Raw genomic sequence first — 12,858 nt, forward strand, 5'->3', positions numbered from 1 at the left:
CTCCAACGTCCACTGTGTACATTAGTGGTCCCTGCTGTGTGCATATCGTTCCTGGCTGCCATTTTTCTGTTCGGTAGTCGCGGGCCAAGACTGGTTGCCCTATCTTGAAGCTCCTGGTTGGCTTCTCATTTATGTGCTGGAATTGCTTATCCTCAACATCTCGTCTTATGTTTGGTTTGAGCAAATCCAGGCGACATCTTAGCCTTCGGTTGAAGAACAGTACGGCTGGAGCTTGGTTGGTGACGGCATGTGTCGCATTCCGGTAAGCAAACAAGAAATTATCCACCTTGTGTTGTAGTGGTATGTCGTCATTATACATTGCCTTTATGGCCTTTTTAAAGGTCTGAACAAACCTCTCAGCCAATCCATTTGTGGCTGGATGATATGGGGCAGATGTGTAATGTTTCACCCCATTATTCCTCAGAAACCTTCGGAAATCCTCAGACACAAACTGTGGCCCATTGTCGGAGCAAATCTGTTCTGGCAACCCATTCCTGGCGAAGATGGTCCTTAGGACTGCAATAGTTTTCTCCGTGGTGGTGGAGGACATTTTAATGACCTCTGGCCATTTCGAATGGGCGTCCACAGCGATTAGAAACATTGAGTCCATAAATGGACCAGCAAAATCAATGTGTACCCGTTGCCATGGAGATGAGGGCCACTCCCATGGATGTAGTGGGGCCTGTGGTGGAGCGTTTTGGACCTTCTGGCATCCTGTGCATCTTTTGGTCATATCCTCGATTTCTTTATCGATTCCCGGCCACCACACAAACGCCCTGGCTAGGCTCTTCAATTTTACCCCTCCCAGATGACCCTCATGAAGCTCATTGAGCACTCTATCTCTCAACTTGAGTGGAATTACCACTCAGGATCCACACATCAAGGTCCCCCGGCACACTGACAGCTGTTCTCTCCTTGGCGAGAATGCTGGCAACAGTGAGTCGCCATATGCTGGCCATCCCTTCACCGTCAAATCATAGACCCGAGAGAGTGTCGGGTCATTTCGGGTTTCCTTCTCTATACTTGAGTTTGTAACAGGCAAACATTCGACTATGGTCACATGGAATATCTCAACAGGGTCCACTGCAGGTGCTTCTTCTACCATAGGCAACGGTAGGCGCGACAGCCCATCAGCGTTTCCATGCTGTTTCGTACCCTTGTACTCTATGTCGTACTGATGTGCCCCTAGAAAAAGTGACCATCTTTGCAGCCGTTGCGCCGTCATCACCGGAACGCCCTTCTTTGGGTTAAAAATGGAGACCAGGGGCTGATGATCAGTCAGTAGGGTGAATTTCTGCCCGTGCAGATAGTGATTGAACTTCTTCACCCCCCACACCAGGCTGAGGGCCTCCCTGTCAATCTGGGCGTAGTTACGCTCGGCTGAGGTTAGCGAGCGCGACGCAAAGGCTATTGGCCTCTCTGAACCGTCAAGGAATTTGTGTGACAGCACCGCTCCAATGCCGTAGGGTGACGCATCACATGCCAACCGAATTGGTAGTGTTGGGTTGTAGTGGGCCAATACATCTTTTGAAGTGATTAGGCATTTACATTCCTGAAAGGCACGCTTACACTCATCACTCCATTTCCATGTTACTCCAGTTTGCAGCAGGGCGTTCAGTGGGTGCAGAATTGTAGATAAATTTGGCAAGAACTTATGGTAGTAGTTCACCAACCCGAGGAACAACCTCAGTTGCGACACATTTTCCGGTGCTGGAGCCTTGACTACAGCCTCAATCTTGTCCGGCGACTTATGCAACCCTTCCTCATCAATCACGTGGCCACAATACGAGATTTGTCTCCTGAAGAACTCGCATTTGGGGCGGTTGGCTCGTAGCCCATATTCCTGTAATCTCGTGAGCACCTGCTCCAGGTTGGCAAGGTGTTCACTGTCATTTTCGCCCGTAACCAGGATGTCGTCCAAATAACACTGGGTCCCCGGGATCCCTTGCAGGACTTGTTCCATCGCCCTCTGCCAAATAGCCGGGGCTGATGCTACCCCGAATACCAGTCGATTGTACTGGTAAAGGCCTTTGTGAGTGTTTATCCGAGGTATTTTCTAGATGCTTCTTCCACCTCCATTTGTAGATACGCTTGGGCCAGATCAATCTTTGTAAAACGTTTCCCTCCAGATAGTGAGGCGAAAATATCTTCTATCCGTGGAAGTGGATATTGTACTGTGTGCGGGACTGGGTTCACAGTCACCTTGAAGTCCCCACAGATGCGAACCTTCTTCGGCTCCCCAGGCGTGCTGCTCAATGCTTTCTTCATTACAGGAACGATGGGTGTGGCCCACTCGCTCCAGTCCACCTTGGACAGCACACCCGAACGCTCCAGATTCTCCAGTTCAGCCTCAACGGCTGGGCGGATCGCGTATGGCACCGGTCTGGCCTTAAAAAATTTTGGGTTCGCGTTATCTTCGATCTTTATCGTTGCCTTTACTCCTTTTAGAGTCTCAAGTCCTTGTAGGAACACCTCTTCCGCGTCAGATAGAATTTGTGACAGACGTCCAGGTGCGACGTCATCATCCTTTTTGTCAGTCACAGTTAGCGCCTGAATGGAATGCCAATCCAATTGTATTTTTTGGATCCATTCACGTCCCAATAATGGTGGTCCTCCATCTCGTAGTATATACATATATAGTTTCTGTGTTTCCTTGCCGTTATATTTAACTGGCACCCTTATTTTTCCTCTGGGGTAGACCTTTTGCCCCGTGTATGTCTTCAATACAATGGACGTGTCCTTTAAGGGTATGTGTGAGAATAGCCGCTCATAGTCTCGTCGATTCATGACAGTTAGGGCTGATCCTGTGTCCAATTCCATCTTTACTGGGGACCCTGCTATCATGAGGGTGACCCAAATGGTTCGGTGATCCTCCTTTGCGATCACGTTGTGTAACTTTAGACAACTTAGTCTCCTGCTCCTGGAGTCCTTATCACTCTCCTGATCTTCCGAACTACTGTCTGTCAATTTCTTTACTTTCTTGTACTTTTCCTTAGTAGTTCTTGTAGTGTTGGTTTTCTTTCCCGACCTGCAGACTCTTGCTATATGTCCCATTTTTCCGCATTGCCTGCATACTTTGTCCTTAAACCAGCAGTCCTTCTGCTCATGGGTTGTTCTGCTGCAGCGATAGCACTTTTCTGCTCCATACACCATTTCGTTAGCGCTGTATTCTTGTGGTTTCTGTTGTATTTCCGCAGCTCCCCGTGCTGCTGCTTCGTAGGATACTGCCACGCTGAAAGCCTGTTCTAGCGTCAGGTCCTTTTCCGAAAGTAGTCGTTTCTGGGTTCCTTCACTCTGGAGCCCGCAGACAAACTTATCCTGTAAGGTGTCTGCCAGTCCTGCTCCGAACTGGCAGTGCTTCGATAACTTGCGTAGTTCCATAAGATAGTCAGCATTGCTCTCATCTTTGTGCTGGTTTCTTTTATGGAACTTGAATCTTTCTGCTATCAGCAGCGGTGTAGGGTTTAGGTGTTCCTGTAAGATATTAACAATCTCCTCAAAACTTTTCTCCATTGGTTTAGCTGGGGTAATTAAATTCCGCAATAGGCCGTACGTACTCGCGCCCATCAAATTCAATAATACCGACGCCCTCTTTCCATCGGCCACCTCATTTGCCTTGCAGTACACTTCAATTCTTTCCACATACGTGGTCCAGTCTGCTACCTCGTTGTCGAAAGCAGTGATACTGCCACTTTTCGGCATCTTGGGTGATTTAAAATGGCGCCTCCCGCGCTTTTTCTTCTTCCCCAATGGAATAAAATGGCGCCTCCCGTGCTTTTCCTTCTTCCCCAACGGGATAACATGGCGCCTCCCGCACTTTTCCTTCTTCCCCTTGCTGCCACGCGGCTCCTAGCGTTCTACAGGGTAATGGCGGCAACCCGCGGCTTCGGCGCGTCTCACTTTCCTTCCCCCTGTTTATTTTCTCTCCGCTGCCCGGTTCTTGAGCGCCGACCGCGCCCTGTGCGCTCCACCCTCTCTCTCTCTTTTTTTTTCTTTTCCCGGCGACGCTGCGCGGCCCGCTTTGTAGAGCCGCTCGATCGAGCTCGAGCCCGCCGCAGTCCGGAAGGGTCAGCACACTACCTGCTACCAGCACGATTTGCTGGAATACCTTAACTGGGGAGCCAAGTTCAGCTCTCCACAGCCTCTCCCGCAATTCTCCGAACACCGATGAATCCTTTGGGCGGTTGCCCCCGGTCGACGCCCATTGCTCAGACTACGACCTCCAAGAAACCTCCTCTCGGGGTGAGATCCCCATGAGATGATGCAACACTGCAGGTGAGTTCGAACTTACTCGTCGCCACTGTAAAGTCCGCACCTCAATAATACACGGACTTCGGGAGAACAGTGTAACAGGTACTTTACTGAACGGAGGGTAACGTCAGACTGAAATACAGAAGCCTGCTAGGGCCTTTTATACAGGGGTGGTCACTGCCGGTACTGCAGTCTAAAACCAGTTCTTCCCTTAAAGGTACATACACAACACGACCGGAAGCTCAGGGTCACCCGTACGGACTTTGCAGCCTGCTGGACTCAACATTGAGTTCAACAATTTCAGATAATTATCCCTGCCCCCATTTTTCATGTAGTATGATTTTTGCCATTCCCATTTGCAACATTTTATCTTTCCTGCCTCTTACAAAAGTACAGGATGTTCTTTCTATTTCTTCCTCCCCTCCTAACACCCCCCCCCTGTCTCTGCACCTGCTTAATATCTGTTACATCTCCAACTTTTTCCAGTTCTGATGAAGGGTCCCAGACCTGAAACGTTAACTCTGTTTCTCTCTCCACGGATGCTGCCTGGCCTGCTGAGTATTTCCAGCATTTTCTGTTGTTATTCCCCTATTACTATAGTTCTCCCACTCTTTTTCCTCCTGTCCTGTGCAGCAGAACCACCCACGGTGCCAGGAAGTTGGCTGCTGCTGCCTTCCTCTGATAAGCCATCTTCCTCAACGATATCCAAAGTGGTATATCTGTTTGAGAGGGGGATGGTCACAGGGGACCCCTGCACTACCTGCCTGCGCCTACTACTCTACCTGGCGGTCACCCATTCCCTTCCTGCCTGTCCCCGCTACACAACAGAGACCTTAGAAACTATAAACCACAAAATTTAAGTTTGGAAAAAAATGAGAAAGAGTGAAATACTTGTTAGATCCGTGTATTTCGATGTTGTGTGTCCTTCAATAACTAGACATGAAACTGCAGGGAACAATCAACAGGTATTTACTGGATGAGGGTTACTCTAAAACTAAATGTACAGATCCCTACTCAGGGTTTATATACAGGTGTGGTCACTGCCGGTACTACAGTATACAGGAGCTGTAAAAAGTAGTTCTCCCCTTAAAGGTACATACACTACAATTCCTCCCCTTTTAGATTGACAGTACCATAACATTCATTTAACAATTAACAGTTTTAACATGCACATTAACTGAAAATAGTCCATTTATAAATTCAGTCTTTGGGGCAGCTTCCTGATCCTTTCTGGATAGCGCCTTTCCTGAGTGTCTTGTTCTTGGTGCGGAGGCCCCCTGTCGTCAGTTGGTTCATCAGCTTCCGATGCTACTGTTTCTGGGGTAGATGTTACCTGTATGTCGGGTTCATCACCAGGTGCGCGAGACATGGGGTTGACTCGTTCCTGTGACTCTAGGATCTGGTCGACATGGCATCTCACAATGTTCTCCCCAACATCCACTGTGTACATTAGTGGCTCCTGCCGTGTGCATATCGTTCCTGGTTGCCATTTCTCTGTTCGGTAGTCGCGGGCCAAGACTGGTTGCCCTACATTGAAGCTCCTTGTCGGCTTCTCATTGATGTGCTGGAATTGCTTATTCTCAACATCTCTTCGTACATTTGGTCTGAGCAAATCCAGACGAGATCTCAACCTTCTGTTAAAGAACATCATGGCCGGGGTCTGGTTGGTGACTGCATGTGTCGCATTTCTGTAGGCTAACAGGAAATTGTCCACCTTATGCTGCAGTGGAATGTCGTAATCGCACTTGGCCCTTACTGCTTTCTTAAAGGTTTGTACGAACCTCTCAGCCAATCCATTTGTGGCTGGACGATACGGGGCGGATGTGTAATGCCTTACCCCATTCCTTTTCATGAATCTTCGAAACTCTTCGGACACAAACTGTGGTCCGTTATCAGAGCAAATCTGCTCTGGCAAGCCGTTCCTGGCAAATATGCTCCGTAGGATTGCAATAGTTTTCTCCGTGGTGGTGGAGGACATTTTGATCACCTCAGGCCATTTCGAGTGCGCATCCACGGCTATTAAAAACATTGAGTCCATGAATGGACCAGCAAAATCAATATGCACCCGTTGCCATGGAGATGAGGGCCACTACCATGGGTGTAGAGGGGCATGTGGTGGTGCATTTTGGACCTTCTGGCATCCTGAGCAGCTCTTTGTCAGGTCCTCAATTTGCTGATCGATTCCCGGCCACCACACATAAGCCCTAGCAAGGCTTTTCATTTTCACCCCTCCCAGATGGCCTTCATGAAGCTCATTGAGCACTCTCTCCCTTAACTTGGGTGGAATTACCACTCGAGATCCACACATCAAGGTCCCCTGGCATACTGACAGCTGTTCTCTTCTGGATGAGAATGCTGGCAACAGTGAGTCGCCATGTGTTGGCCATCCCTTCACCATCAAGTCATATACCCGAGACAGTGTCGGGTCATTTCGGGTCTCCTTCTCTATATCAGCGTTAGTTACTGCCAAGCGTTCAATTATAGTCGAATAAAATATTTCGACAGGTTCCACTGCTGGTGCTTCCTCCGCAGTAGGCAGTGGCAGGCGTGATAGCCCATCAGCGTTTCCATGCTGTTTCGTGCCCTTATACTCGATTTCATATTGGTTCGCCCCTCGAAAAAGGGACCATCTTTGTAGCCGTTGCTCAGTCATCACCGGCACGCCCTTCTTTGGATTAAAGATGGAGACAAGTGGTTGGTGGTCAGTCAGCAAGATGAACTTCTGCCCGTGCAGAAAGTGGTTGAACTTTTTCACTCCCCACACTAAGCTGAGGGCCTCCCTATCAATCTGGGCGTAGTTACGCTCGGCTGAGGTTAGTGACCGAGACGCAATGTCTACCGGCCTTTCTGAGCCATCCGGGAACTTGTGCGACAGCACCGCTCCAATGCCATAGGGTGATGCATCACACGCCAACCGAATTGGTAGTGCTGGGTTGAAATGAGCCAACATGTGATCAATTCTTTGCACTTCTGGAAAGCTCGTTTACATTTGTCATTCCACTTCCATGGTACCCCCGTTTGCAGTAGGGTGTTCAGTGGGTGTAGTACTGTAGACAAATTCAGCAAGAACGTATGGTAGTAGTTCACCAGCCCGAGGAACGACCTCAGTTGTGACACATTTTTTGGTGCTGGAGCCTTGACTACTGCCTCAATCTTTTCAGGGGACTTATGTAACCCCTCTTCATCAATAACGTGGCCGCAATACGAGATCTGCTTCTGGAAAAACTCGCATTTGTGGCGATTTGCTCGGAGCCCATATTCCTTCAATCTAGTGAGCACCTGCTCCTGGTTGGCAAGGTGATCACTGTCATTTTCGCCCATGACCAGGATGTCGTCCAAATAACACTGGGCCCCTGGAATCCCCTGCAGGACTTGATCCATTGCCCTTTGCCAAATAGCCGGAGCTGATGCTACCCCGAACACCAGCCGGTTGTATTGGTAGAGACCTTTATGAGTGTTGATCGTGAGGTACTGTTTCGAGGCTTCTTCTACCTCCATTTGCAGGTACGTGATATACCTATCAATTCATTCCATGAAAAGCGACGAGTTAAGATAGTAACTATAGGTTTTTATTGGCTAAATAACAAAGCCCACCCTCGTGGGTGATCGGTTCCAGCAAGGAAGAATACGGGCCAAGCAATCACTTTTATACCTGAGCAAGCAGGCGGAGCCATGGGCGGAGTCAGCTGAGGTCAGCCCAGGTATAACAGCGTGTGTGGCAAGAGGTAACCTTGTGTAGTGATAACAACAGTGTAAACAGTGATAACAACAGTGTAACAATAGTGAACGGTTGTGAACGATAACAGTGGTTTACCACATTCACCCCTTGTTTAAAATTGAGTCCGGCGGGGTGAAGTGTACTACTAGTTCGTGTATGTCAGTCTATCAGGAGGTCTCGTAAGCCTTTCTGATTGGCGCAGCAGCGGCGGCGGTGGTGCAGTATCCGATGTTAATGCTGGTGTCTGCGTGGCCGACGGAGGCTCCTGGGGTTCCGGCATGCCGCCTACAGGAGCTGGATTTGGGGGAGTGGTGGGGGGTAATGGTGGTATCTCCGGGGTGCCCGAGGGTGCGAGGTCTCGCAAGGAGACTGTGTCCTCCCGCCCGTCTTGGTATGCCACGTAGGCGTACTGGGGGTTGGCGTGCAGGAGGTTCACCCTCTCGACCAGGGGGTCCGTTTTATGGGTCCTTACGTGCTTCCGCAGCAGGACGGGCCCCGGAGAAGTCAGCCATGTTGGTAGCGAGGTTCCCGTAGTCGACTTCCTGGGGAAAACGAACATTTGCTCATGAGGGGTGGCGTTAATGGCAGTACAAAGCAGTGACCGGATGGAATGGAGCGCTGCCGGGAGGACTTCCTGCCAGCGAGAGGTTGGGAGGCCCTTAGACTTTAGGGCTAAGAGGACGGCCTTCCAAACTGTCGCGTTCTCTCTTTCCACCTGGCCGTTCCCCCGGGGGTTGTAGCTGGTGGTCCTGCTCGCCGCAATACCTCTCGCCAGCAGGAACTGGCGAAGTTCCTCGCTCATGAAGGATGAGCCCCGGTCGCTATGTATATAGTTCGGGAACCCGAACAAGGCGAAGAGGTCGTTCAGGCATTTGATGACCGTGGTGCTGGTCATGTCTGGGCAGGGGATGGCAAAGGGGAAATGGGAGTACTCGTCAATAATGTTGAGGAAGTACACATTACGGTCAGAGGACGGGAGGGGCCCCTTAAAATCGATGCTCAAGCGCTCGAAGGGGCGGGTGGCCTTGATCAGGCTTGCTCTGTCCGGCCTATAGAAATGCGGTTTGCATTCGGCACAGTCTTGGCAGTTCCTGGTCATGGTCTTGACCTCCTCGATGGAGTAGGGCAGGGTGCGGGCCTTAATGAAGTGGTAAAGTCTAGTGACCCCGGGGTGGCAGAGGTCGTTGTGGAGGGTCCGCAGTCTATCAACTTGCGCGTTGGTGCATGTACCTCGTGATAGAGCATCAGGGGGCTCGTTGAGTTTACCAGGCCGGTACAAGATATCGTACTCGTAGGTGGAGAGCTCGATTCTCCACCTCAAGATCTTGTCGTTCTTGATTTTGCCCCTCAGCTTGTTATTAAACATAAACGCAACCGAACGCTGGTCGGTGAGGAGGGTAAATCGTTTGCCTGCCAGGTAATGCCTCCAGCGTCGTACCGCTTCCACAATTGCCTGGGCCTCCTTCTCGGCAGAAGAGTGTCGGATCTCAGGGCCCTGGAGGGTCCTTGAGAAGAAGGCTACAGGTCTCCCCGCCTGGTTTAGGGTTGCAGCTAGGGCGAAGTCGGATGCATCGCTCTCCACTTGGAAAGGGATGGACTCATCCACTGCGTGCATTGTGGCCTTCGCAATGTCTCCTTTTATGAGGGAGAAGGCTGCGCATGCTTCTGGTGTCAGGGGGAAGGAGGTTGACTTCATGAGGGGTCTGGCTTTGTCCGCATAATTGGGCACCCATTGGGCATAGTAAGCGAAGAGCCCCAGGGTTCTCTTCAGTGCCTTTTGACAGTGGGGAAGGGGGAGCTCCATGAGGGGGCGCATTCTTTCGGGGTCGGGGCCGATGACTCCGTTCTCTACTACGCAGCCGAGGATGGCAAGGCGCGAGGTGTTAAATATACATTTCTCCTTATTGTAAGTGAGATTCAGCCGTTGGGCTGTACGGAGGAATTTCTCCAGATTAACATCATGGTCCTGCTGGTCGTGGCCGCAGATGGTGACGTTATCTAGATAAGGAAACGTGGCCTGCAGCGTGTTCTGGTCAACCATCCGGTCCATCTCCCTTGTGAAGACCGAAACCCCGTTGGTGACGCCGAAGGGAACCCTAAGGAAGTGGTAGAGGCGGCCATTCGCCTCGAAGGCGGTATACTGGCGGTCCTCAGGGCGGATAGGGAGTTGGTGATAGGCCGACTTAAGGTCGATGGTGGAGAATACCCGGTAATGTGCAATCTGGTTTACCATATCAGATATGCGGGGAAGGGGTTATGCGTCCAGCTGGGTGTACCGGTTTATGGTTTGACTGTAGTCGATGACCAGGCGGTGTTTATTGCCGGTCTTAACGACTACGACCTGGGCACGCCAGGGGCTGGTGCTCCCCTCGATGATGCCCTCTTTCAGGAGTCGCTGCACCTCAGAGCTAATAAAAGCTCTGTCCCCGGCGCTGTACCGCCTGCTCTTGGTAGCGACGGGTTTACAGTCGCGGGTGAGGTTAGCGAACAAGGAGGGGGGCGGGACTTTGAGAGTGGAGAGGCTGCAGGTGGTATGCGGCGGGCGGTTTAAAACCTGCCGGTTGTAGACTGTGAGTGGGGGGAGGGGTCCACCGTATGCCAGAGTGACACTTTGGAGGTGGCATTGGAAATCCAGCCCTAGTAGGACGGCAGCGCAGAGCTGGGGCAGGACGAGAAGTTTAAAGTTTTTATATTCCGTGCCCCTAACCGACAGGGCCACCACACAGTAGCCGCTGACGTCAGTTGAATGTGACTTCGACGCCATCGAGATCCGATGGCGCGTTGGCCGGACAGTGAGGGAGTAGTAGCTCACCGTGTCTGGGTGAATAAAACTCTCCGTGCTTCCGCTGTCGAACAGGCAGGTCGTGGCGTGGCCGTTTACTCCGATGTCCATCATGGACTTGGACAGATGATGCGGGAGGGCTTGGTCAAGCGTGACGGAGGCCAGTGTATGGTTGAGTGAGCTGCTGTAGTCTGCAGGTGAGGCGGTGGTTGGGTCTGGAGACAAAATGGTGGCCGAGTGCGGCAAACAAAATGGCGGCACCCATGACGCGGATCCCCACGAAGTTGGACAAAATGGCGGAGAAGATGGCCGCCCCCACAACTCACATGAGGCACTGCTGGCGTCTGTGGCCTTGATCAAAGATGGCCGCCCCATGACTCACATGAGGCAATGCTGGTGTCTGTGGCCTTGATCAAAGATGGCCGCCCCCACAACTCACATGAGGCACTGCTGGCGTCTGTGGCTTTCCCCCTGCAGGCGTTTGCGAAGTGGCCTTTCTTTTTGCAGCCGGAGCAGGTCGCATTCCTTGCAGGGCAGCGCGCCCTTTGATGTCTCGCCTGGCCACAGAAAAAACAGCTGGCGGCCCGATCGCGGGGCTCCGCTGCCGCAGCAGGTCCCGGGGGTGGCGGTCCCGATCGATTCCGGGACACCGACGCCGTAGTAGGCCCCAGGGGCGGCGGTGCGAGGGGTATTGCGGCCGGGGTCGGGCCCGAGTCCCAGGGTCGCGCAGCACTGTACCTGGAGTACGCCTCGAGGTCCCGATGGGCCACTTCCAGGGAGCGAGCGAGGGCTGCAGCTGTTTTCAAGTCGAGGTCCTTTGATTCTAGCAGTCTTTGCCGTGAGTAGTTGGACTGAAGGCCTTTCACGAAGGCATCGCGGATATTTCCTTCAGCATGTTGTGCAGCCGTTACAGCTTTAAAGTCACAGTCCCTGCCGAGTGTTTGTAGCGCCCGTAAAAATTCATCTACAGACTCTCCTGGCTGTTGCGAGCGGGATCTTAGGAGGTGTCTGGCATACATTGTATTTACTGGGCTCCGGTACTGCTCTTTTAGCAGGTCGAGGGCCTCCTCGTATGTAGCAAGGTCCCGGATGAGTGCAAATACTTTAGGGCTCACCTGGGCGGTCAGAACTCGTAGTTTAGATTCCGAAGGCACGCCGGAGGCTACCAGGTAGGATTCAAAACAGCTCAGCCAGTGATCGAAGTCGAGGGCTGAATTCGCTGCCTGTGGGTTTAGATCCAGGTACGGCGGTCGGAGAGCTCGCAGCCAGGTCGGTTGCTGAGGCTGTTGTAGCTGGCTGTTTGGCTGGGGCTGTTGTAGCTGGCCGTCTGGCTGGCCGTTTGGCTGTGGCTGTTGTAGCTGGCCGTCTGGCTGGTCGTTTGGCTGGGGCTGTCCATCCATTTCAAAATTTAGCCAATAAAATTGATATACCTATCAATTCATTCCATGAAAAGCGACAAGTTAAGATAGTAACTATAGGTTTTTATTGGCTAAATAACAAAGCCCACCCTCGTGGGTGATCGGTTCCAGCAAGGAAGAATACTGGCCAAACAATCACCTTTATACCTGGGCACGCAGGCGGAGCCATGGGCGGAGTCAGCTGAGGTCAGCCCAGGTATAACAGCGTGCATGGCAAGAGGTAACCTTGTGTAGTGATAACAACAGTGTAAACAGTGATAACAACAGTGTAACAATAGTGAACGGTTGCGAACGATAACAGTGGTTTACCACAGTACGCCTGGGCCAGATCAATCTTAGTGAAGCGTTTCCCTCCAGATAGCGAGGCGAAAATATCTTCAATCCGCGGAAGCGGATATTGTACCGTGTGAAGGACTGGGTTCACTGTCACCTTAAAGTCCCCACAGATGCGAACCTTCTTTGGTTCCCCAGGCGTATTACTCAACGACCTCTTCATTACAGGAACGATGGGTGTAGCCCACTCGCTCCAGTCCACTTTGGACAGTACTCCTGAACGTTCCAAACCTTCCAGCTCTGCTTCGACGGCTGGGCGGATTGCATAAGGCACCGGTCTGGCCTTAAAAAACTTTGGGCTTGCATTTTCCTCTATTTTGATCATCGCTGTTATGCCTTTTAGTGTTCCAAGTCCC

This window comes from Somniosus microcephalus, chromosome 9 (genome assembly GCF_052327205.1).
Source record: "Somniosus microcephalus isolate GS21.2 chromosome 9, FLI_Smic_1.0, whole genome shotgun sequence".
NCBI lineage: Eukaryota > Metazoa > Chordata > Chondrichthyes > Squaliformes > Somniosidae > Somniosus > Somniosus microcephalus.